The sequence below is a fragment of the Aethalodelphis obliquidens genome, unplaced genomic scaffold (assembly GCF_003676395.1).
Source record: "Aethalodelphis obliquidens isolate GAN/ISIS:26980383/991018 unplaced genomic scaffold, ASM367639v1 scaffold23, whole genome shotgun sequence".
NCBI classification, from domain to species: Eukaryota; Metazoa; Chordata; class Mammalia; order Artiodactyla; family Delphinidae; genus Aethalodelphis; species Aethalodelphis obliquidens.
The window spans coordinates 2,652,567-2,677,903 of record NW_020837967.1 but is presented as its reverse complement, the minus strand read 5'-3'; positions in this window follow the sequence as shown (position 1 = coordinate 2,677,903).

Sequence of the window (25,337 nt, the reverse complement as noted above, 5' to 3'; positions counted from 1 at the left end):
CAGGCACTTGGCACCTTGGAGCACTGACCAGCTACTCTGCTGAGTCCCATCTGTGGTTTTCTTCATGCACATTGAGATTGCTAGACTTAGTGCCATTGTGGCGGAATGCATGCAAGATGCTACACCAGCCCAGCGGGTGCACCACGGATGCTGTTCACTGCTCCATCTTCTCCATAAGAGGGAACCTGGCCTTCCTTCATCCTGGCCCAGACCCCCTGCCCCTGTGAGTGATGGACAATTTCCTTCTTCAGTCTGGCTGGGGTTGAGAGTGTTCATAGCTAGAAGGAGAGCATCTGGTTGGCATCTGGGCTACTCTCACTACCACTGAAATAAGAGGCAGTATGGTATTTTTGAGACTGATGGAGGCAAACTATTCTACCAACAGCTTAGGTTCAGAAAAAAAATGGGCTTCTTAGGATTGACCAAAGATACAAAGGGATTATTCAATTTGAAAGTCAAATGTCTGATCTGGTTAGAGGAATTGGAAAAAAAAAAAAGAGAGGGAAGAAACTATAATGAGAAAAGAGGGAGGGTGGGAGAGACAAAGGGAAAATGCCTCAAAGTCAATCAGATTTCTAAATGCTTTCGTCATTTGGCTAACAATTGCTAAGGATCAATTATATACATGACATAATCAATACCGGATTTAGAAATCATGTAGAAAAATTAAAGCAAACCCAAACCCTCCCTTTGCAGATGTGGATCAGTCTGTCACTGCTCCCCAGGGTTTTGTATCCTGATCCCGGCATCTTTCCTGGGCTCCCACCCCGCTCCTCCCCCAGGCCCCTGCAGGACTCCACGGGGTTATTTATGCAGGCTGAATCAAGCTGCTGACTTCAGCCCCGTAAAACAGTGGCCGGGAGCCTGACACCGGGGCCCAGATCTGCCAGCAGTTTTATAAGCCTCGGTAAATGCAGGTGGCTCCTCCCTCTGCCTTTGTGGGGCTTGCACTGCAGCAGTTTGCAGGCTGGCAAGCAGCTATGAGGCTCGCTGAAGGAGGGGCCCATGTGAATGAGGATGTGGCTCAGGCCTGGAAACGCCGCCACTGCTTATTTGATCACACAGAGGCCGCCTGACACCACACAGAGGGAGCGCGGGGTGGCGAGGTCCTGGAGCACCCGCCATCCTCCTCAGACTGGGAAGATTGTAACCACAACTCTCCAAACAGAGAAGCTTAGGAAAGGCAAGTTTATCAACTAAATAAAGGCTGGAGGACACGCCAGTGTCTTGTGATAGCTTCTCCTCTTTTAAGCATCATGAACTCCAAGAAATGTGGTGCCCAGCTTCCTGCAGTAATGGGACCTTGATAAAGACATCACACAGAATCTCAGAGAAGCAGAAATATTCCTGTCTCTGCTCACATTCCAGCCACAATAAACACACACACACACATCCCCGCTCTTTCAAGCTGAAATGTTTTGCATGTGGAAGTTGATTATGTTGAATGAGCACATCCGTGTAGCTCTCACCCAGGTTAACTTGTAAGACTGAGCTTCACAGAACCAGTCAGCAGACACAAACCTGCCACTCAGCACATCCGCGTCCAATACAGTGACCCTGCACTAGGCATGGGCTGCTGTGACAGTAGCTAACACAATACAACTTGTGTTATAGTGACCATTTTACCAGCATGATCTCATGTATTCAGTCCACAGAAACACAACTTTATATGGGTTGGAACCTCTATTTTCCTATCTTTTGTGATAGACATTGTGGCTTAGAAAGCTTCAATAATGGCCAAAGTTAGCAAGTGGCAGGAGTTGCTTTGAGTCCATATCCCACAGTTCAAACACAGTTTGTATCAGCTAGCTATTGCCACAAAGGTGCAGCATAACAAATCACCCCAAAACACAATGGCTTCAAAAAACAGTAATTTATTCTCAGGAACATATGGGTGGGCAGGAGGTCCACTGATCTAGCATGAGTGCCGCTGGGGGTGGCTCTGTCCCACATGACTCTCATCCTTTTCCCGGGACCAGTGAACTGGCCAGAGCATGCTCTTCTGATTATGATGGCAGATGTGCACACACACACACGTGAAAACGCACAAGTTTTTGGTCTGGTCTCAGGACTGGCACGGCTGTCTTCCCACTCTACTGGAGAAAAAGTCACAGGGCCAAACCCAGAGCCAAGGAATAAGAAAATCCACATCATGCCTTTTATGGGGAGAACTGCAAAGCCATCAGGCAAAGAACATGGAAGGGGAAGCAGGGAGAATTGAGGCCAGTACTCAGGATACCTCCCCCGGGCTCTCAGCCTCCACACTGTCTCCCTAGAACTGTGCCTGTAGGGTTATCCTTTCTGGGAGCTTGAGAAACTCATCCTAATGTATACTGTTTAATGTTGGGAGATAAAATATCTTCTCGTTAAGAATGCTGGCATTGGCATGAACAGCAGAAGACTAGCTTCCTCAATCCCAGCTGTCATCCTCTAACTAGGGCACCTTGACCAATTTCCTTAAACTCTCAAAGCTTCATTTTCTTTGTTAATAATCAATGCCATGTGCTTATCCTGGTGGTATCAATGCTTCCTGCTGATTTAGAATTTACAGGTCTGCAAGTGGTCAACGTCTTAGATTTTCTTCAGCAAGTACCCATGATATGGCAATGGATGGGGTAACTTTTTCTGGAAGGGCAAGCTGACAATGAGCTCCTTTACTCAGAAGACCGCCCTCTCCCTCTCCAAGATACAGAGATAATGATGAAGAGGGCTACTCCCTCTCCTGACTTCAAGCAACTACAGATGAGGTTTGCTTCCCCCAACTTGAGCCGTCGGACCCATGTAATGCCTGGGGTGAGTGTGCTCCACAAAGTGAGGTGACGGTAGGCACCGGGGCTGGACCTGGCTCCTCTCTTGCTCTGCAGAAGTAAGGCTGTGCCCAGGTCTGGCCAAGGCAGCTAGAGAAAGGGCTGGAGATGAACTGGTCAGTTCACCATCGACCCCCCCATCTTCAAGGTCCTAGCCTAGAAGGTAAAGTAGGGGTAAGCTTTGCAGAGTGGTTAGGTACACGGGCTCTGCCGCCAGAAGGCCTGGTGCAAATCCACGGCACATTGGCCGTGGTAGTCAAACTTCAGGTGCACCAGAAGCATGGTTGGATGAGGAATGGCTCCTTTTGAGCACTTTTCAAAGTCTTCCAAAGACCTCAGTGGTCCCCAAACTGGAAAGACCAACAGAATCACACAGGGAGCTCTTAGAAAGGCAGCTCCCCGGGGCCAGGTCTTTCCTCGCTGACTTGGAATTTCTGGGGCTCCACATTCTCAGGTGATGGCTGCTGTTGGTCCAGGGACTGCAGTTTAGGGACCATGGATGGATGGCCCCTGCCTCCTCTGGCCAAGTATCTCAGGATAACCCTCCTTGCCTGGACCTCTGCTCACTCTCAGCTAGTTCCCTCTCTCTCTGGTACCCACAGCTTATTTTTGTCCTGTCTTCAAGTCACCAGCGTTAAGATTGGAAACTGCGGAAAGGAGACAGGAGGATTTCAGAGTTGTCTCTGAGCATCTAGTTTCCCTGCAATCAGTTCAGTTCCCAGGAACCCACCTCCAACGCTGGCAGAGCTGAAGTCGCTGCAAGCAGCCCACCCCATCCTCATAGAAATGTGTGCATGGAAGAATCTCTGTCAGTTCCCTGTATTTGATAGAGATGAGAGATGCATTCCTCTGGGTTGCCCTGGGTCATCCATGTGGGCGTTTTATTCACAATTTTTTTTTCATTAGAAATCTCTCTGAGGTAAAACCTCTCCCATATATTAACTAGCTGGGACTGAGAACTAGTGACTTTCAGTGAGCCACGTTTAAATATACCTAGAGACAGTTTCGCTGAAATTCCTCTCCTCGCCACATTTTCTAAGCAACTCTACAGAGGCACTCTTGTCTTCTGCAGGTTCCTCTTACAATCACTGCTTCCCTGGTGTCGCCTCCACCTTGACAAATGGAGCTTGATGAATACCTGCCAACAAAGGGCATTTGCTGGGGACTGGCTCCTTGAAGGGACCCTGATGAACAGTGGCAATTATAAAGGCAAAATTAGAAAGGGGGCTGAGGGGGAAGGGCAGAAGAGACAGTAAGACACAAGAGGACGGGATTCTTCCGAAGTCACGTGTGTGTGCGCAGGTGTCAGTGTGTGAGCGTGTGTGTGCTATTTCTGTCACCCCCTTCCTCCACTACGCCAGAAACCCAACAAACTGCTTTATTAGAAAAAATATAACAAATTCAGAACCCTAGGTCCCTGGATTATCATATCCAGATCCCTAAAACTCCTCCTGAATAGCTTGGCATGAAGCCATTATGATTACACACCAAAACCTTACCAGCTTAGTTATAAGGACGCAGGTCATAGAAACAGTTTCCTGGAGAACTCTTACTTCTGATCAACACAGAGATCGTGAAGCTTATTAGAGCAAATTACAGGACATCCGTGCGATGGAATCAGAGCCACCATAAAGAGCCTGCACCTGGTTACTCTTGGAAGGTGGGATTGTGTGCTCTTTCGCTTTCCTCCTTTCTATCTTTATTTTCTAGATTGCTCAGCAAGGAACTTCCCCATGAAGTGAGCTCCCTTTCTACCCCACCCTGTCTCACGCCCACGTCTATAATGTGTGGGGAGGAGGTTGTCCTGGTTCCCATAATGCCCTATGATGACATCTACCGTGGCACTCACCAAATTATATTTTAATTACCTACCTATCTACCTATTCAACTTGTCTTGCCCATGAAGCTATGAGATCCTTGAGGTCAGAGATTGTGTCTTCTGAGCCACTAGCCCTGTGTCTACTACATGGTCATTGCTAAGTATTTGCTGAATGAATGAAAGACCCAGACCATGAACAGTGGTTGTCTCCAGGCGGCGATTTTTATTTATTTCTCTTTGCTTTGTCTTATTCCAAGACTTTTTATGTTGGGAATGGATTACTTCTACAATCAGATAAAAAATATTGCTAATAACTGAGCCACTCCTTCCCTGTAGTTGATCTAAGTAAAGAAAACAAGTTGACTAATTAAATCAATGAACATTCTTTTGCTTGGTGCCTATTATATGCTCTATGTGTATAGATCTTTGCTGTATTTAAAGAGTTTCCCACTTAAAATACTTTAAGCTTCTTAACCGAATATATTCCCATTTAGAATTTCTCTATATGTCACTCTACTTTAGAGTTGAAAAGTATGTGTAGAGTGAACCGCTGTATGACCCCATCAGTGGTTTAAGATACACAGGTGGATGGCTGTAAGGAAAATAGGCTTTTTGCCTCCATGAACTGGGATGAGTGGAATGCACTTTTAAAATACATGCACCTACTTGCCTAAGTCTTAAAATCCTCTTATTTCCAGCTCATGTAAACCCCTGTAGAGAAGTGACGTTTTTGTCTCTTAACAAAGGACAGTCCTAGGAGATGAGTTTTTTTGTATACAGAGAGGAACAAATTGTCCTGACTTGAGGGTCCATCCATCTTACAGGTGGAAGGCAGGAGGGGATGCTAATGAGAGTCAGAGTTTGGGGCAGTCTGACTGAAGTCACTTCCTAAGCCAGAGTGACAGAGCAATGACAAAGCAGGGAAACAGGAAGCCTGAGGTCTCCAGCTCCTTTCTCAACTTCTTCAATGACATCTGAGAGAGAAAGCAACCCCTCCCCAGGTCTCCCCTTCCCCACCACATCTGGGAACTAACGTGACCTTACATCTTGGCCTCAGTGTTAATCACGAGGTGACCTGATGCTTCCCGCCCAGCCATGTGCTCTCCCATTGGACTTAAATAATCTCAGAACATCTACCCAGAACACGTCACACAAGACACCCAACCCCCCACGCCAATCTTTTCAAACAAGTCACTGCTACGTCATGACCAGTTCTAGCTTTATTGTGGCTTTAATCTGCCCTCTCTGTAGGTAAGATCTTTTGAGATACCCACTCACGGAGCTGCCCCTGCTTTCCAACAAAATCCAGGCTGGAGTAAACCTTGCTTCCTTAGATCCTTGCCCATATCACCCAGCAGGATTCCAAATTCTATAACGGATTCTTTCAAACACCCTCTTATACTGAGACACCCTGGTTCCCCACGGTGTGGTCTCTCTCGCTGCAGCCAGTAATAAACCCTTGTCCAAGTACAGGTGTGTTCCTGGGGCCCTTCACCTGGGGGGCTTGACATGTCTTCAGTGTCCAGTTGATGCTTTTGAAGAAGAGCTAAGCACTGTTCTAAGAACATGGCTGCTTACTTTTGTTTACTGACTACCGAGTACTTTGTCCAGAATCCCTGGGTATCTTGGGTTACACAAGCAATCAGTGTCACCGAGAAACTCCTCCCTTTGCGCTGTTTGTAGCGGTCTCTCAGTCAAACGTGTGCCACATGTGATCTCCCACATCACCAGCCCGAAATCCTGAATTGGTGAGCAAGTATTTACTGGGCATCTACAGAACAAGCTCTGGGTTAAAGCTTATGGGGGGAAAGCTTTGTCTCTCTAAATTTTTTAAAAATCCACCAAATACTTTATGTGGCGTGGATACAGCACGTTTCTCGTGTGCCCTCTGGAAGCTTACACCTGTGGGGAATACAAGACAAGCACATTCCAATGAGCGTGGGGCTACGAACCAGCTATGACATCCATCAACTCTGTCTAATCATGGAATTGGCAGGTTGCATTAACAAAGGGGTAATTGTTTATTAATGGTTACTAGAAACCTGGGGTTTCCCCCACATGATTTCAAAACACATGGGGCCATTTATTTTAAGTGGTTTCTAGACATTGATAGACTGAATATTCTTTCATGCTGGCAAAGGTGTCAATGCCACGATGTTAACCAGAGCAACGATACAAAGTATACGATCATGGTACAGCCTGAGAACATCTCCAGACAACCGTCTACATGAAGGAAACACCAAGGGGATAGAAAAACCATCTGGTCTCTATAGCGAACAGCTTGTAGAGAAAATAAATTAAATCTCACAACAAAAATCTGGCAGATGATAAACACATAATTTGTACGTTCATCAGGCAGTTGCTATAGACCAAGATCAATACACAAAGAAAAGGCGCTGTCAGACTCCAGCACCTCTGGCTGGAATGAATATGAGCAGAAGAAACTCGAAATTGAAGCTGATTATAGTTATACTGCCCCAAACACACTACTCACAAGAAAGCTATTTGTTTTCCTTGCAGATGATGGGAAATCCAAACAGAATAAAACGATACAGAATATTGCAAGACAAAGCCTTTCTGTGGGCATTTCTAGCTCATTTTGGAAACAAAACGTAATGGTAGTCCCGTGAGAAAAGTCTGTTCTCCCATGATGGCCAAGGCAGTTTTGCAGATTTGAAGGTAACACCCAATCCGAAGATGATTGCAACCCAAGCCCTTCAGTGGAATAAATGAAACTTCCAAGAAACCCCCAGTTCATCAGCACAGATACGTCTTCCCTGGATGTTTCTACTGGCTTTGTCTCTCTTGGTTCACCCTGTGGGCAGCCCCAGGCTGTGTTTAGCTTATAGTTTGACTTCAACAAACTCAGCGTCATCCTGAGCCTTAATTGGGCTCAAGACACCCTACAACCAAGCAGCTTTGCTTGGGTGTGTCTAACAGATGTGCACCCAGGTCATGGGGCTTCTCAGAAAACAGAACTAAAACTGAGCTCAGGCTTGGCCTGCTTCAGCTCAACGACTTCAACACGGCCAAGTCATTTTTCATCTGATTTCCATCTGTCTCTGTACAGCAATGATCTGAGGAGCTGGCAACGGAAGATCATAATAACTCTACTGAATAGGGCACCTTAAGTTTTTCAAAGTCCTTCTAAAGCCATTCAATGTATATTTGTGGGTGTAATTATCTCACCCAAAATACAGCCTCCCTTTTCCCTCTGCTCCCTGATCCCATCACACAGAGGTAACCACTGTTACCAGCTTTGTATGAATCTTTCTATGCTCAACACTTTTTTTTTTTTTTTTTTTTTTGTATGTGGGCCTCTCACTGTTGTGGCCTCTCCCGTTGTGGAGCACAGGCTCCGGATGCGCAGGCTCAGCGGCCATGGCTCATGGGCCCAGCCGCTCCGCAGCATGTGGGATCCTCCCAGACCGGGGCACGAACCCATGTCCCCTGCATCGGCAGGCGGACTCTCAACCACTGCGCCACCAGGGAAGCCCAACACTTATTTTTTCAAAACGAAAGTTGTCTCACATTTTTCATCACTTTCTGCAACTTGCTATTTTACTCTATGACTCAGAATCTGTTTGTCCCTGTGACTTGTTAATTGGCTGTAGAATGTTGGTATGAAGGTAAGAAGATATCCTCATTTATCCATAAATTCCCCTCATTCCTTCCAATGACAATGTTGCAATAAATATCTTTGAACATGAAAAAATTACAATGTCCTGGCAAGCTTGCAAACTTTTCTTACCTCTAAGCTTTTAGTATAACGTAGGTGGTTTCACGCCTCTAAGGCTCTTGTCTCCCCCCAAACATAACAAGACCCTGCAGTTAATAAAATGAGCTTGGGAACAGCTTTTCATGAGACGGCATTTCTTTCCTCTTAGTTTCAAATGCAAGAGTTATAGACATTTAAAAAAAATGCCTTTCTGTCTTTTACTCCCACATTTAACTGAGCACCAAGTCCTGCCATTTCTCACTTTTTAAACATTCCTTAAATGAACCCACTCTTTTTCCATCTCCCATCCCAGTCAACTACACTCTTATGATCTGGATTACTGTAACCACCTCCCAGTTAACCCCTCTTATTGCCCCTTAATCCATGGTCTTTCTGTGAAACCAGGAAAAGGCAACAGAATCAGTGAGCATTTAGTCAGATTCAGACACATTCAAGAACCAGTGAAATCTGCTATGGTCTGGCCACTGAGAGGTCCTGTCCTCAAAAAACTCACTATTATAAATGTGACCAAAGATATTTGATAGAACTGGAAAACTGGTATAATGGAAAAGGGTATATGTTATTTCAGAATCTGTTCCAAAAGAACAATTAGTTGCCTGCTAATTGCCTACCAGGTGCATCTCTCCAAGATTTTGGTTCCCACGAGGACACAGACCAAGATTTCTTCACTCTCTTTACCTTCATTTTCCATCCCCACTGTCTCACCTCCTCTTACCCGCACCAGGAGAAGAAAACCTTTTATTGATGTTGTGCTTGGCCACCGTAGGCAGAGTCGCCATGAAATTCACCAAGCTTATGCTTCCGGGCCCCTCATTTACTGTGTCCATGTTCAAGGTCCTGTACCTAATTTTAAGTTAATAATTTTTGTCTTTTTCTTAAAGAGGGCTCCCCAAATTCTGTAAACCCCAGGCCCCACAAACCTGGGTTCTTCCTTGTTGGCCACGGAACAGCTTCACCAAGTTACCCTCAGTTTGCTGCGTCCTCGCCCTCTCTACCATCGTCCCTCTGCTGTCTGCTTCACGTCATTCCACAGCCTAACCTCCTACAGATCAGCGCTTCTGAGATTTTCCCCACATGCATCCCATTTGTTCCTTCTTTTTTTCTCCTCTACACACATCTAACCTCTCTGCTTACCCCTCTGCACCAGAACTTGGTCTTCCCTGCTTTCTCTAACGTTTGCCAACTTAGTATTCCTGGCAGAATTCACGTACATCCTGTTCACTTGTTCTTCCAACTCACTGATAAAGATTTTTAATAAACTCAGTAACCCTTGGGGCATCTGCTAAACACTTTCCAGCAACTAGATCTGCTGCCACTTATTTATCAGTTCCATTACCTTTGGTTTCTGGGTTTGGAGCCAGTTTTCAATCTGCGTCGGAATTCTCCTATTCCAGCCAATTTGAACTTGTTTTGCAAGTCAAATTTCATGAGACGTTTTTATCAAGTGCTTTAGTAAGGTCCAAATAAGTAACATCTGTTATGTTCCTCTTAACCATTCATGCGGGTGATATGTTCGTGTGTGTGTATGTGTGTTCACATACACATTTGTTTTCAAGAAACAAGCTATTAAGTGTGTCTGGCAGTATCAGTCCCTACGAAAACCACGCTGCAATTGGTCCCAGGTTTCATTATTATTCTCTGGTTTGGTGCTAGTTAGTTTCCATCCGTTAGATTTTTCCCTCCTCTTGATAGATGTCTTATACTATAAACAATTATTTTAGCTGAACGATGAGGGTGAGCTTATAGGACTGTATTTCACAAGTTGCCTTTTCCTTCATCTGAGGACCTCAGGGGTTTGCTCTGCTCCCAGCTGCTTCTAATCAAAGTTAATTCCTTCACCCGGGCTCCAAGTGCTGGCCCCCTTCCTTCCACGGAGTAAGATGACTCAGGGTGCTCGCGAACCAAGCAGACTCTCAATCCCTCCACTTCCCCACAGCTCGCGCCAGCCTCCCGAAGGTAAATTTACCTGTTTTACATGCAACTCACAGTCTCCTCTGCCCATCTCTCTTCATAGCCTGTGGGTCAGTATTTTCCAGAATAGGACCAGTTCCCTATGCGATAAAGCCTCTCTCCTTAACCAGACTTTGGTCAGGCCCCTCATGCTCTTTTCCCAAATATGCCTCAGCCTTTGTAGACTGCACAGCAGCCCAGTTTTACCATGAAGCCTGATAAGTCCGTTCAGAAAGAGTCCTCCACCCTCCATATCAGATCAAATTCTTGATCAGATATCTCACCACCCTGGGCTGACTTCAGCAAGAATCCTGTGGTCTGTTTAGCCAGCATCTCCCCTCTTACCCCTGATCCCTCCTCTTCATAGTTTTTCATCCACGGACACGCACCCTGCTCCTTGGCTATAAATCCCCAATTGTCCTTGTTGTACTTGGAATTGAGCCTGGTTCTATACTGAGGTCTCTTTTCCCCTATTGTCATAGTTTCTGGGTAAAATCTGTTTTTACTGCTTTAACTACCATCCAGCTCTGGTTCCTTGGCCATACCTCCTCCCCAACTCCAGGGAACGAGACCTGGAGGTGGAGTTAATTCATGTAAAATCCTCAGGCTCTTGTGATGCTGCTAGGATGGGTTCATGCTAGCCCAGAGGCTTCGTGAAGGAGTGGCAATGAGGAAAAGAGAACAGAGGCTGGAAAGAATGTTCCAGACTGAAGATAACTTATACTAGTAGTGATTTGTGGAAGATAGAGGGAGAAGAATTGGCAAAATAGAGATTGTATGCCACTATGGAGAACAGTATGGAGGTTCCTCAAAAAACAGAAAATAGAGTTGCCGTATGATCTAGTAATCCCACTCCTGGGCATATATCCGAGCAAAACTATAATTCAAAAAGATACACACCCCGCTATGTTTGTAGCTGCACTATTTACAATAGGCAGGAGGTGGAAGCAACCTAAATGTCCATCAGCAGAAGAATGAATAAAGAAGATATGGTACATATATACAATGGAATATTACTCAGACATAAAACAATGAAATAATGCCATTTGCAGCAACATGGGTGGACCTAGAGATTATCATACTAAGCAAAGTAAGACAGAAAGAGAAAGACAGATACTACATGATATCGCTTATGTGCGGAATCTAAAATATGACACAAATGAACTTATTCATGAAGGAGAAACAGACTCACAGACATAGAGAACAGACTTGTGGTTGCCAAGGGGGAGGGATGGTTTGGGAGTTTGGGATGAGCAGACGCAAACTAGTATATATAGGATGGATAAACAAGGTCCTACTGTCTAGCACAGGGAACTATATTCAATATCCTGTGATAAACCATCATCGATAAGAATATGAAAAGGAGAGTGTATGTACGTATAACTGAATCCCTTTGCTGTACAGCAGAAATTAACACAACATTGTAAATCAACTCTACTTCAATAAAATAAATTAAAAAAAAATAGAGATGGCATGAAGTGAACACGTAAAGGTCAAGAGAGCTTCAGAGAAATAAAGATCTGCTAAGAACGGTCTGTAATGGGGACAAGCAGTCTGTGGTCTGCAAGGTGGAGGTGCTCTGAACAGAGGAAAGCGGTAAGCTTCTTTCTCTCCATTCATCCTACCCCCGAGCTCACAGGAGACGGTGAGCACCCCAATTATCCCCTACAGAGAATGAAAGTCCGGGATCTTGGAGAAGATAGGCTGCCTCTCCCAGTTCCACTTCCTGCATTTCCACGAGGGTGACATGGAGGAAATAAGAGGATCACGGGGTCAACGTGTTTGCGTTCTGCTATGCTTTCAAGTCCTAGAGTCACAAGGTTCATTTCCTGACCCGTTTCTGACACAGCATTGAGGACATCCTGTCCTTCACAAACACATCCAAAAATAAACCCCGACACTCCAGGAATCGGGTCCTTCTTAGATTCTGAAATCTGTTCTTTAAAACCACAGACAGACTGTTGTTACTCAGACCAGTGGCTCCCAAGCGACCGTTGTTACTATGAAGAATGACCCTGACGGTAATCTGTGAGTGTCTAAGGGAAAAATTCATAATACATTTGATGGTTGGCGGTCAGCACCTGGGTTCCATTTTTCTGGTTAAATGTTAAAATGAGCATCATGACATTCTATGTGAGAGTGTAATTACTAATATTAGGGCCGTTTGAATATCCCTACACCTTGATGTTGAAGACTCTTCAAGACCACTCAAATGCTATCCTCTCAGGTGTCAGCTTCTGTTTATGTTGGGAGTGACATGTCAGCCTCTGTGCTAGGCGGTAGGAAGGGTATCGTCTGCCTTGAACTGACCTCTCCGCTTTGACCCACCCCATCTCCCTCTTGCTTTCCGTTCTGCACCTCCCCACCTTCCACGCCTACCACCATTACCTCCCTGGTGAAAAAGTAAAAATAAGCTCACATACTGCGGAAGGAAAAACTTGTGTGGCCATTCATCAGGCTGGAATAACAGACACAGCCAGCTGCAAAGTTGACAGGAAACACTATTTTTCCCAAGGACATACTGTAACCCTAATGAGTCATAAGAGCCCCGTCTTGGAGTGACTCACTGAGAATCTTTGTTCTCTAAAATCCTAGACAGGCAGAACCTCCCTCTGCTGGAAATCATTTCAGGAAGAGTGAAACCTCCCACTTTTGCCTGGAAAACCTGGTTACTCTTGGACGTAGGGAAGCAGCGGCGATTTACCAGCCAGGTGTGGGACTTCAGATAAAAGGCTTCCAGGAGCCACGTTCTTTATCTACCTTAACTTTATTGTTTCCACGGAAACACTTTTCAGTCTAGACCTGATATTGGTCTGCACACGACACTACTTTGCCTATCAAAACACCGCTTCATTCCAATTTCATCCAGACTCCTCAGAGTCCTAGATGCTTCTGTTTTTTTCTTCCTTTGGCAAGACGCCCACTGAGGCAACCTGCTCACTCATTGCCTTGGTCAGTAAACCCGGATGTGTCAGGCTATCAGCTTCTTCCTGGTGATCTTAAGCTCCCTGGGCTAGGACAGCGAACGCCTAATGTTTATTCTGCCACGAACAGAGTGAATTTCCCCGACGGTTGGCAGAACAGCTACAAGATCCATCAGGTATACTTCTGTATGGTTCTCTTTTTCTCAAAGTATTTAGAAGCTAGAACTTCTACCTTTATTAGGGATATTAATACACAAAATAGGGTGTTTGAATTAGACAAATCTTGCACTCAGGGAGTCAATAGAAGTCAATACTTTCATGTAAATTTGGAAATAATTACCTTAGACCAGCAATCACAGGAATTTTCTGCAAAGGGGCAGGTATAAATATCCGAGGATTGATCACAGTTAGTTAACTCTGCTGTGTCGCACAAAAGCAGCTGTGGGCAATGCATAAATGAATGAGCACGGATGTGTTCCATTAAAACTTTATTAACCACAACAGGCAGTGGGCCAGATTGGACTCAAGGGCTTTCTGACCTGTGCCCTAGACCATGAGGATAACATAGAATCAGTGTTGGTGACTTAGCTAATTGTCTTCTGCATTGAGGTGTATGTCAAGTATTACTTGACAGCTTAGAGGAGGACAATTGAGTTCTGAAGGACTTTGTGAATCCCCTAAAGAAGACATATTCCTGATCAATGGTACTGATGAAGGACCATAAGAGTTCATGAATATTTGGTACCAGTACTGTTCCTGGTACTTCACATAGAAAGGCAAATCCTCACAGCACTGCCAGGCAGGTATTTAAATCCCCATTTTATATGTAGGGAAATCTGAGGCTCAGGATAATTATGCATCTTTCCCGGAGTCATTAAACTATGAAATGATGATGCCATGTGCCCTGTAAGCACACCTTAGAAAGATACTAACCTTCCTGGGGTGGGATAGCAAGGAACCGCTGAAGAGGAATTATAAAGTTAAGGTTCACAGTAAATGAACATCCTTAGATTGGAAGGAACCTCTAAATCTCCCATAATTAAAAGCCCAGCCTTTGGGGGAAAACCATACCTGAGCCATTAGGAGTGATGGTGTGAAGAGGGCAGGTAAAGGGGACAAGGGCGGAATTCAGCTCTCCTGGCCCTCAGCCCTTCCTTCTGACCACTGAAGTGAATTTCCCCTTCAACCACAGGATAAAAAATAATTGGATTTCTCTACGTCTTATGAATGTGTAACTTGCAATTCAAAAGAATCTTCATTCTGAAGTGTGTTTAACTTCATCCTCTTCTGACCCAGGGGGATAAAAATGAAATAACTAAAAGCAGAACAATGCTGGGGCTGGGCTCTGATGGTCCCCCAGTGCACCTGCTTCCTCCCTGCGCTGTAATTGCGCTGCTGCAGCAGATAAAGGGGCCGGGAGTGCTGCTGCGGAGCCCGGCTGAATACAAAACGCAGTCTCCTCTCCGCCTCCCCTCCCACAATTAATCTTTTCTGCTTTCCGCAGGAACCATCCTCTGCATTGTTCAGCATTTGGGTGGGACTTTCCCTTTTGTTATCACCATCACTGTCTTTGTTTTTGGAAAAGAAGAAAAAAAAAACCCATCCATGGCACATGGACCCTACGTGTGAGGGCAGCTAAGCTTCGAATACAGCACATCCCATGTAAAATTCATGTCTCTCTCTCCCTCTGTCAAGTGGAACCTCGTTCCTATCCCTAAAGAACTTAGGGAAAACAAAGCCAAAATCTTAGGAAAAGCAAAATTTTTCTAAGATTATAATTCCACTATTTTTACTTATTAATACCTAAGGTCACCTTCTAATGAGTAGACTACTTAAAAAAAAAAACACCAAAAACATCATGTGAATGTAGATTTTCCCTTTAATGCGCTGAAAGAAACCAACATTTCTGAACTCCTTTACCCTTCACTGATGTAGTTGCCATGGAAACCATAACATTACGCCAGGCAGTTACTTCCACATTACATAATATTATCTAATGCTTAGTTACTCTTGAACAAATGTGTTTATTCAGTAGCTTTTTGTCCATGTAATCAACCACATCTGCTTTGATTTGATTAAACAAGGAGCCGGGGCAAAAATCATCTATTGCAATGCACTTTGTGCCTGTTACTCATCCAGAAAATGACATGCTGTGATTTGCCAAAGAGACTGTATGTGAAGTTGTGGGAAGAGGGTCTGGTGCTGCTGACACAGTACGTGGTTATGGATTAAAGTAATTAAGATGAAAAGGATATGAAGTCAGAAACTAGAGCAGAAACATTGAAGATGAAATTCCAATAGTTTTGAACGGTTTGGTTTTTTTTTTACAAAGAAGGTAGGAGACAGCTCAGATTCTTAGGAAGTCTGTATGTATTGGTGAGGTAACTTGGGGAAAAAAAAGTTTGCTAGTAAAACTCTTGTTCCAGTGAGGAACATTATTCCCCAGGTTAGCAGTGTGTTGATACATGGTTATTATTGATTCACATGTTATTTGTGAGACCATAACTGACAACCGATTCTCAATTACCCAGTTAGTTATGGCATCAGACAGTCTCTTTCTCTTCTGACTCATTTTACACATACTTTTGGTTATTTCTTAATGAGTGACAATAATAGCATACTCAGACATAAATAGTATTTGTTGAGATGAAATTCTTTAAGAAGTATTGAAACTTGCTTTTGCCCATAGGCAGGGTCTACTGTTTCTATACACAGCAAGATCTAGAGGAATTTATTCTCCTGCGTCTTCCCTTCCCTCTTCCCTTCCTCCTTTCTTTCTTTTTTTCTTTCTCTCTTCCTTTCTTTCTTTCTCTCTCTCTTTTCATCTGCCTGTCTTTCTAAAATACTTAGCACTTTAGATAGATGTTAAAAAGATAGATTGAGAAATGAATTGAATCCCTTCCCTGGCTTTTCAAAACCACGTTACTAAATATTTGTATAACTATATAACCTATTTAGTGAGTTTCCAATGTCCTCTTTAAGTACATTTTTATTAAAGACACAGTGACAACGTGCATAATTATTTTAGGAAAAAAAAAGATAGTTAAGCTAAAAGTCCGTTAAAACTACTCAGAACTCTCACCACCCCAAAATAACAACTTGTGCCGTTTCTATGCAAATGGAAATAGCATTTAATTAGAGTTTCTAAAAGAATACCTCTAGTTCTGCTTAACTCTGTAACGCCTTTCTTCCTGTATTTTCTTCTGTCTGTTGATTCTCTTCTGTTCTGCGCTGGCATGCCACTTTATTTCAGCACCCTAATTTTTTTTGCATGTAATCTTTAGTCTTTGCACCTGCAAAAGCTTAAAGTTGACTTTCCCTACTATTCTAGAGGCTTCATTTCCCTGGGATAGTCTCTCTCTCTTTTCTCTTTCCCACCTACTCTGAGCTGGCGAGCATGACCCACACAGCTTCCTTTGTCTGTTCTATTCTTCCTTCCTCACTCCCTGGGCACCCTTCCCTCCTACCCCACTCACCTCTCAATAGAAGACTCAGTTCAGGCATCAAATCCTGAATAAAGGCCCCACTTCCCGACATCCCTCCTCCCCCAGCTTCCAGCTGGATTTCCCCCTTCTTGACCCACACACTCTGGCTTGTGTACATTTCCATCACAGCACCTATAAAATATTAATTTCTCACTTGTTAGTCAGTCTCTCTCCATCCACGTATGGAACAAGTATTTACAGGGCCCTACTGTGCATCCGTCTCGGCCAATGTGTCAAGAGAGGTGAACAAGACCAAGAGGGTCCAGCGCCTGCAGGAATTTATAGCCCTGCGGCTTGAACCTCTTTGTTTTCTCAGTGCCCAGTGAAATGTCTGACCCACAGACACTGACTAACTGCTTGTTGAATTGTTTTTTTTTAAACGTCCATTTCCATGACATGGTATCACTTAAACTTTATAAAAATAGAAAATATAGATTAACAGGAAAAACCCCACAACTGACCCACACTCTCAAGAGCCAGAAATGAACACTGTCACACTTTTTTTTTTTTAAGATGTTGGGAGTAGGAGTTTATTAATTAATTAATTTATTTTTGCTGTGTTGGGTCTTCGTTTCTCTGCGAGGGCTTTCTCTAGTTGTGGCAAGTGGGGGCCACTCTTCATCGTGGTGTGCGGGCCTCTCAGTATCGCGGCCTCTCTTGTTGCAGAGCACAGGCTCCAGACGCGCAGGCTCAATAGCTGTGGCGCACGGGCCTAGTTGCTCCGCAGACCAGGGCGCGAACCCGTGTCCCCTGCCTTAGCAGGCAGATTCTCAACCACTGCGTCACCAGGGAAGCCCCTGCCACATTTTTATCTATGTGTTTTCCAAACAAAATTTTCCTTGATGTTAATGAAAACCTTCTTTACAAAAATGGGGTCACATGACAGGTGCTTTTTGTTCTTGAAATGGCCATAGGCATGGCCATCAGCAGTGGCTTCATGGAGGGATAAGTGTTTCTAAATGAGGGGATACTCCAGTGGGTGAGCTGATTCTTTAGCCGCTCTGCCTTGGGTCTGGCTCTGTGTATTTTCTGGAACTACACTACAGTGAACTCGTGACTGACTTTTCCCACTCATCCAGAAACAAGAGCAAGAAGGGACATAGGAACTGGATTCCCTGAACACAGAGGGCTCAATTTCAAAAAAAACAGACCAGGATTCATTGTGCCTTGTCTGTGGTTTCTAATCTAAAATTTCCATTTGCAGTAACTCTCAGGCATCTTGAGGGTCTAATACATGAATCCCTTTATTTGGGTACCTGATTTTGTACTCGGAAGATCTGTGTACAAACTAATCTCAAAATGTAGAATCTGGACTCAGAAGACCATGGCTTTCAAGTGCTCGTCCTGCTACTGAGGAAACTTTAGACGATTTACAAAATCTCTCTTCTAAGTCTCAGTTTCCTCTTCTGTAAAATGAGAGCGATAATAGAAGATCAATTGAGGTACATACATATATAAAACCCTTAGCCTAATGCTGGCAAATCCCCGCCACACAACTCAAATACACAAAGATCACACGCTTAACTTTTGGAAGATACATAGTTCTTTTCCCCCTAAAGAAATGCAATATTAATCATGTTTAAGCTTTGTGTGGTCCCCCTCCACATCTTCTAATAAAATGTTTTCCACTGGCTTGATATCTAATCACCTTATTCTTTTTGATGCTATAATTTACTTGTGCAATATTCACTGCACTTAGAATTTTCATAGTATCCATTTTGCCTTTGTTCAGTCATATAATTATATAAGAGAAATGCTTCTACTTCTTTGACACTTCTATGACAAGTTTTATTTGGGGAGTGAAATGGAAACTATTTCATAAAATGGAATTTCATGTGGAGAATTGCAAAGTAAGACCGTAAAAGTAGTGGATATTATCATCATTATTATTATTTTTGGTAGTGCCGCACGGCCCACAGGATTCTAGTTCTCCAACCAGGGATCGAACCCGGGCCCTCTGCAGTGAAAGCCCAGAGTCCCAACCACTGGACCCCCAGGGAATTCCCAAGTAGTCGATATTATTATCACCATGCTAGCTCCCTTTGATTGTTCAGAATTTTGCAATGGAGGTCAGTTGGGAAACAGATTATATGCAATGAATGACAGCATGGAGACCACTTTATCTGATATTTCCAAATCACAAAGTGGAATGATCTAGTCCTTATATGATTCAATAGGAAACTCAAAAATCAGACAAGAAAGAAACAAAGCTGACCCTTCAAGTGTGGAGGTTCTGAGTTAAAAGAGCCTGAAGCAATTAATCCACCTGGATCAAACAGAAAAGATGATAAAGAATATGAAAGAGACAGAGCAAAGGAGACCGCCAGCTACATTCCCTAAACTCAGTATCCCTTCTGATGGCTCTACTTACTACAAGGCCAGTGTCATCTACCCTGTGTTCCATTAAAATAAGGATGCGTATTTATTCTGCTATTAACAAATCAGGAGGCCTTCCTGAAATGTTTGCTTTAGCCATATTTCATAAGGTCAACCCAGCCCGATCCACACTTTCTATTGTGGTGATATTAGTGGGGGAAATAATATAGGACCAGTTTCTGTGCAGCTCATCAACATTTGGTCTCAAAAACTTCTTAATCAAAACTACATCACAGGGCTTCCCTGGTGGCGCAGTGGTTGAGCGTCTGCCTGTTGATGTAGGGGACACGGGTTCATGCCCCGGTCCGGGAAGATCCCACATGCCGCGGAGCGGCTGGGTCCCTGAGCCATGGCCGCTGAGCCTGCGCGTCCGGAGCCTGTGCTCCGCAACGGGAGAGGCCACAACAGTGAGAGGCCCGCGTACCGCAAAACAAACAAACAAACAAACAAAAACTACATCACAGGAAGAGAAAGAAAAACATAAACATTTCCCCGCTAAACCTTAATTTTTCAAAATAGAGTTGTCTTCACTGTCCCAAGATAATTTAGTTGCACTCCGCTTAAAGCACTGTTGAATTTTCCCCTTGTGTGTGGTTAATTGTACTTCCTTTCCTTCCACTGGTATTTATAAAGTAGGCTTCAAAACAGCCAGAGAACCCCAGAGCTCTATTTCAGGAAAAAAAAACATGTGTTTTCTGTAATATTCTTAAATGCTGAGTGAATATATGGAACTAGTGTGAATATTATGTGGTGTAGACCTCTGGCTTCTACATGGTTCCGTATAGTCTAGTTTGTTACTACTCACCATTATAGCCATGCTAATGTCCTATCAACTTGTGGATTTTTCTATTCACTTGTAAATACATGGGTTTAATTTCTCACTAGACTATCATGTTGAGGCGAATCATGTCCAGACACCTTCTGAGGTTAAATCAGAGACTTCAGATTGTTTCCAGAACATCTTTTTTCTGCAGGACATGCTGGCTACATTGGAAACACGGGATGCAAAACATCTCACACTTGCATCCCTGAGTCTGGGGGCATCGTCCGTGTTCTACCAAGAAAAGGAGACTGTCTTTTTTTTTTAAGTGGGAAATTTATAATTTTTTAAATTTAATTTTTTATTTTATACTGGTATATAGTTGATTAACAATGTTGTGTTAGTTTCAGGTGTACAGCAAAGTGATTCAGTAATACGTATATTTACATAAATCCATTCAAAAACAGACTGCCTTGCCCAGTGGCTGTTGTCACTACACCTATAGTTTAGTCACCTGACACCGACAATTTCTGAACCTACTCTTCTTTTAATAAAATAAGTGCACCTAACTCCAGGAGCCCAGATTAAAATAGGGTGAGTTACAGAATTACAAAAGACCTTCTCCAGCTTCATGGTTTCATCACACAACGTGGATGCAGATTTCCCCAATCATAATTGTTTTCTTAAAACTCCAGGTTAAAGTGGGTTTTGATAGAAAGTTTAAAATATACGAGGCACCCGCTGTGTCTTCTCAGCCTGGTTTGCTCATTCTGAACTGAATTCACCCAGGCAAAGACATCATCTTCTCTGAGTATGTTCATAAACATGACGGATGCTTTGCCAGGGAAATGCACTCACATCTCCCCCAGGAATACGTGTTCTTCTTGCAAAATATTTGTTGCCTGACCTAGCTGCTGGATGCTGCCCTCTGACACACGTATGAAACAGAGCTTCCGAAGCATTCATGTAATGCATCAACCTTGATATTTATAAGTTCACAGAAACAGATGTCTCATTATGGTCTGGCTGAGCAGGGCTGTGGAGGATGCAGGCCACCGGGGCACTTAGGAGCTGCGTGAGCCACATTGTCCTGGCATATACTTCAGATGACAGTCTGATCTCTTGGAGGCTAATGGAAATTATTGCAGCACCGTTATCAGGGCTATTATCATTGCTATCGTTATTTCTATTATTATTGATTGGACACCTGAAATGAATCAAAAACCCTAGAACAAATAAAATAACGTGCTTGGATATGCATTTAACGTGCTTGGATAAAGTACAGCTTTACCCCCTACCAGCCAAAAGAAAGCAAAGAGAAAGAGACTAGCTTTTTTTTTTTTTTTTTTAATTTATTTATTTATTTTTGGTTGTGTTGGGTCTTCCTTGCTGCGGGCGGTCTTTCTCTAGTTGCGGCAAGCAGGGGCTACTCTCTGTTGCAGTGCATGGGCTTCTCATTGCGGTGGCTTCTCTCGTTGTGGAGCACGGGCTCTAGGCGCACGGGCTTCAGTAGTTGCGGCACGCAGGCTCAGTAGTTGTGGCTCACGGGCTCTAGAGCACAAGCTCAGTAGTTGTGGCGCACGGGGTTAGTTGCTCTGTGGCATGTAGGATCTTCCCGGACCAGGGCTCGAACCCGTGTCCCCTGCATTGGCAGGCGGATTCTCTACCACTGTGCCACCAGGGAAGCCCAAGACTAGCTCTTATTTAGAGTTCTTTCTGAGTTCTGGGCCCTGTATTGGGTACTCTGTAGCCTTCACACTAATGGTCCTTGGGAGAAGTAGAGTCACAGATATAGAAAACACACTTATGGTTACCAGGGCATAAGTGGGGGGAGAGATAAATTGGGAGATTGAGATTGACATATACACATTACTCTATATAAAATAGATAACTGATGAGAACCTGCTGTTTAGCACAGGGAACTCTACTCAATATTCTCTAATGGCCTGTATGGGAAAAGAATCTTTAAAAAAGAGTGGATAGATGTATATGTATAACTGATTCACTTTGCTGTACACCTGAAACTAACACAACATTGTAAATCAACTGTACTCGGATAAAAATTTTTTAAAAAAAGATGGCAAATGTGAATAATGAGACAATAACAAGAAAAAAAAATATCTTGAGAGTAACACAGCAAAATCTTGGCACTTGTTCCCAATGGAGAGTCTGTTTTCAAGTCAAACTTTATAAAGGAAGTTGTTTATCTGATGTAAAGCTCTAGCTCTGTCCGTGACCACAGGGTAGAAGCCAGTGCAGTGATGAAGATGTGATCATGAAGAAGGCAGGAGTTATCCTCGGGTCACCTGAGCCTACATCCCAGCGCTGACTTGGACCTGTCACTTTTTTCTCTGCATCTGTCAGAGCCTGTTTGATGACAGGGGATAATATCAGGGCCATTTCACGGGGCCCTAGTGAGACTTGAATGGGAATCCAAGGAAATACTAGGCACCTTAACTCACACGTAATGGCCAGTGCCTGTGCTTCTTATAAACCAGAGCAGCACATGTGATGAAAACACAGAGCAAGGCCTTCCATGGACCAAGCAATCAGCAGCAGGTACTGCTTTGCAGAGCATATTGGAGGAGGCAAGCTTACTTAAAAATGCAAGGGATAAAGATGCTCACCGTGAGCAAGGCTGAGAGTGGAAACCTTGAGATCACCACCTGGTCCCCAAGCACAGACAGGAAGGGCCAGGAAGAGTATGGGCAGACCCCAAAGGCTCTGCAGAACCTGCTCATCACAGAACACACAGAAAATCACACCAGAAGAGAGATTATTCTTTGCCACATCCTGTGAAGAGTTTTCCTGTTTCTTTTCTTTCTCTCTTGCTTCTTTTTCTAATAGAAGTAGAGTTGATTTACAATGTTGTGTTAGTTTCTGCTGTATAGCAAAGTGATTCAGTTATACATATATATATTCTTTTTCATATTCTTTTCCACTATTATTACAGGATATTGAATATAGTTCTCTGTGCTATACAGTAGGACCTTGTTTGTCTATTTTATATATAGTAGGGTGTATCTGCTAATCCCATACTCCTAATTTATCCCTCCTCCACCCCCTTTCCCCTTTGGTAACCATTAGTTTGTTTTCTATGTCTGTGAGTCTGTTTCTGTTTCGTAAAAAAGTTCATTTGTGTCATATTTTAGACTCCACATATAAGTGATATCATATGGTACTTTTCTTTCTCTTTCTAACTCATTTCACTTAGTAGATAATCTCTAGGTCCATCCATGTTGCTGCAAATGGCAATATTTCACTCTTTTTTATGACCGAGTAGTATTCCATGTATAGGTATGTACCACATCTTCTTTATCCATTCACCTGCCAATGAATATTTAGGCTGATTCCATGTCTTGGCTATTGTAAATTCCCTCTTGTTTCTTTTTAAAAATCTTTAAACCAGTTTCCTAATGAACTGGAAATGGGAATAAGGAGAACCCCACAATGCAATATTCATTTATGCTTGAGTAAATTGCAAAGGAAAATAAATAAAATAGAGCTTCCATTCCTTTCTTTTTTTTTTTTTTTTGTATCCACTGATTGTTAACAACTCTTTCTGGTCATCTTTATACCCTGAGCACACCTTATCACAATATTGAAATCAAGATGCCAGGTCCCAAAGTAGGTTAGCGGTGAGCATTACGGAAGAACCTTGTTCTGCCTGAAGTTTCCCACACGATGCTTTCATGTATTTCCCCTCATTCTGGTGTCTCTGCAACACAGAGAAGCAGAAGTCTCGATTTTACTAAGAGGAAACTGGGTCACAGACCTTGAGCTCCAACCCGATGCTGCCTTTACTGTTCCGATAGTGTCTGCATTATACCGCTAGTATTTCTACATTCTCTGAAACTAGACTGCTCCCTTACTCAGTTTGAGTCTATACTTTCATCTTCCACTCCCAAACCTGTGCAGATGGAGAAGGAAAATGTTGTTAACATCATCACATTTCCTGCCTTCACATGAAATTATCTAGCTGCTCTCTCTACGACGCATGCCAATGATACATCTACTTTTTATTTTAATTAATTGATGTATAACTGAATTACAATATTTATATGAGTTTCAGGTGTACGACATAGGGATCTGATATTTTTATACATCACAAAATGATCATCACGACAAGTCTAGCTACCATTTCCAGGTATACATCTACTTTTAAATCTTGATACTTAAAATCTAGTCACTTCAGGCTTCTGTATAATATCAACATTTTGCTGCTAAATTATCACTTGCCCCGGCATGTTTTACTATTGTATGATTTGGTTTGGAATATCAGCGTATTATAGGCAGGTGAGAATCAAAAAAGCAGATGGAGACCTGTGGTCTATAAGATGCTTTCTTATCATATGATTGATAGGGATATGCTTTTGATTTAAGAAACATGGACAATTTCAGAAGAAACTCTAGTATTACATGAGTGGGTTATTTTGAGACCAACATGTGTTTGGTGTTGGGAATGTGATGTACATTCTGCTAACCAGAAAGCATGAGCTACTTCTCCTTGGAGGTAACTGTAAGCTGTCTTTCCTTCTTTCTCATTATAGATAACAAAGAAGTGATGTAAATGTCCCCGTAACTCTGCTCAGAAGAAGATCAGTCCAGCCATCACAGAAGGAAGTTTCTGACTTGCAAATCTCTTTAAGGGAAGCTGAGTGGGAATGGCATCTGATCTCTCGCATCTCCATGAGGGACAACCCCAGTGAGGGGGAGGAACAAGGGAATCGACACCAGAAAGTTGCCTTGGCAAAAGAGGTGCCAGGCGTTCCAGGAATTTATCCAAATGGAGGAAACAGAATTAACCGAGTTGTGTGCTCTGTCCGAATACATAACATGGTACCATTTTCTATTTAGAACTTTCTCCCAGCTATTTGCTTTGTTTCAAAAGGAAATCACAGAGGAGGAAGAGAATCAGAGGTGGGCTTTCCTGAGTCATGTTTCAAATTATTTGGGGCCATTTCCTTGAAGAAATCCCAGCCTGTGAAAGGTAAGTTTCCCATCTAGAATGGATGAAGAATGGAACTTCCGGAAGATACTCTTTTCTCCCATGAATGGTTGTGCAGGTTGTACACTGAACAAGTCTAGGGGGCACCATTCACTTTGTGGTCTCATTGAAGTCTATGTGAATGACATTTCTTTAGAATTAGGCAGTGCACAACCCAAAAAGATGCACAGGACATACAGCAATTTGGTCATGGTGTTGACATGTCTTGAAAATTTCAGAACAGGGACTTTAGAAACAGGGGTTTCTACCAAAAGGAAAAAGTGGGTGTGCTGGTGAAGAGTTGAAAAGAAATGAGGGTGGGTGAGCTTTCAGCGTAACAAGATGCATTTGGTTTTCATTTGTAAATAATGATTAAATCATCTCTTGCAGGAGTGCCATGAGGGAAAGAGTTAACCTCCCGTCAGTAAAGCACAGGGTTCATGGTGGGTGCTAAGCCGTCATAGCCATTGTTATTATCTGTATTCAGGTA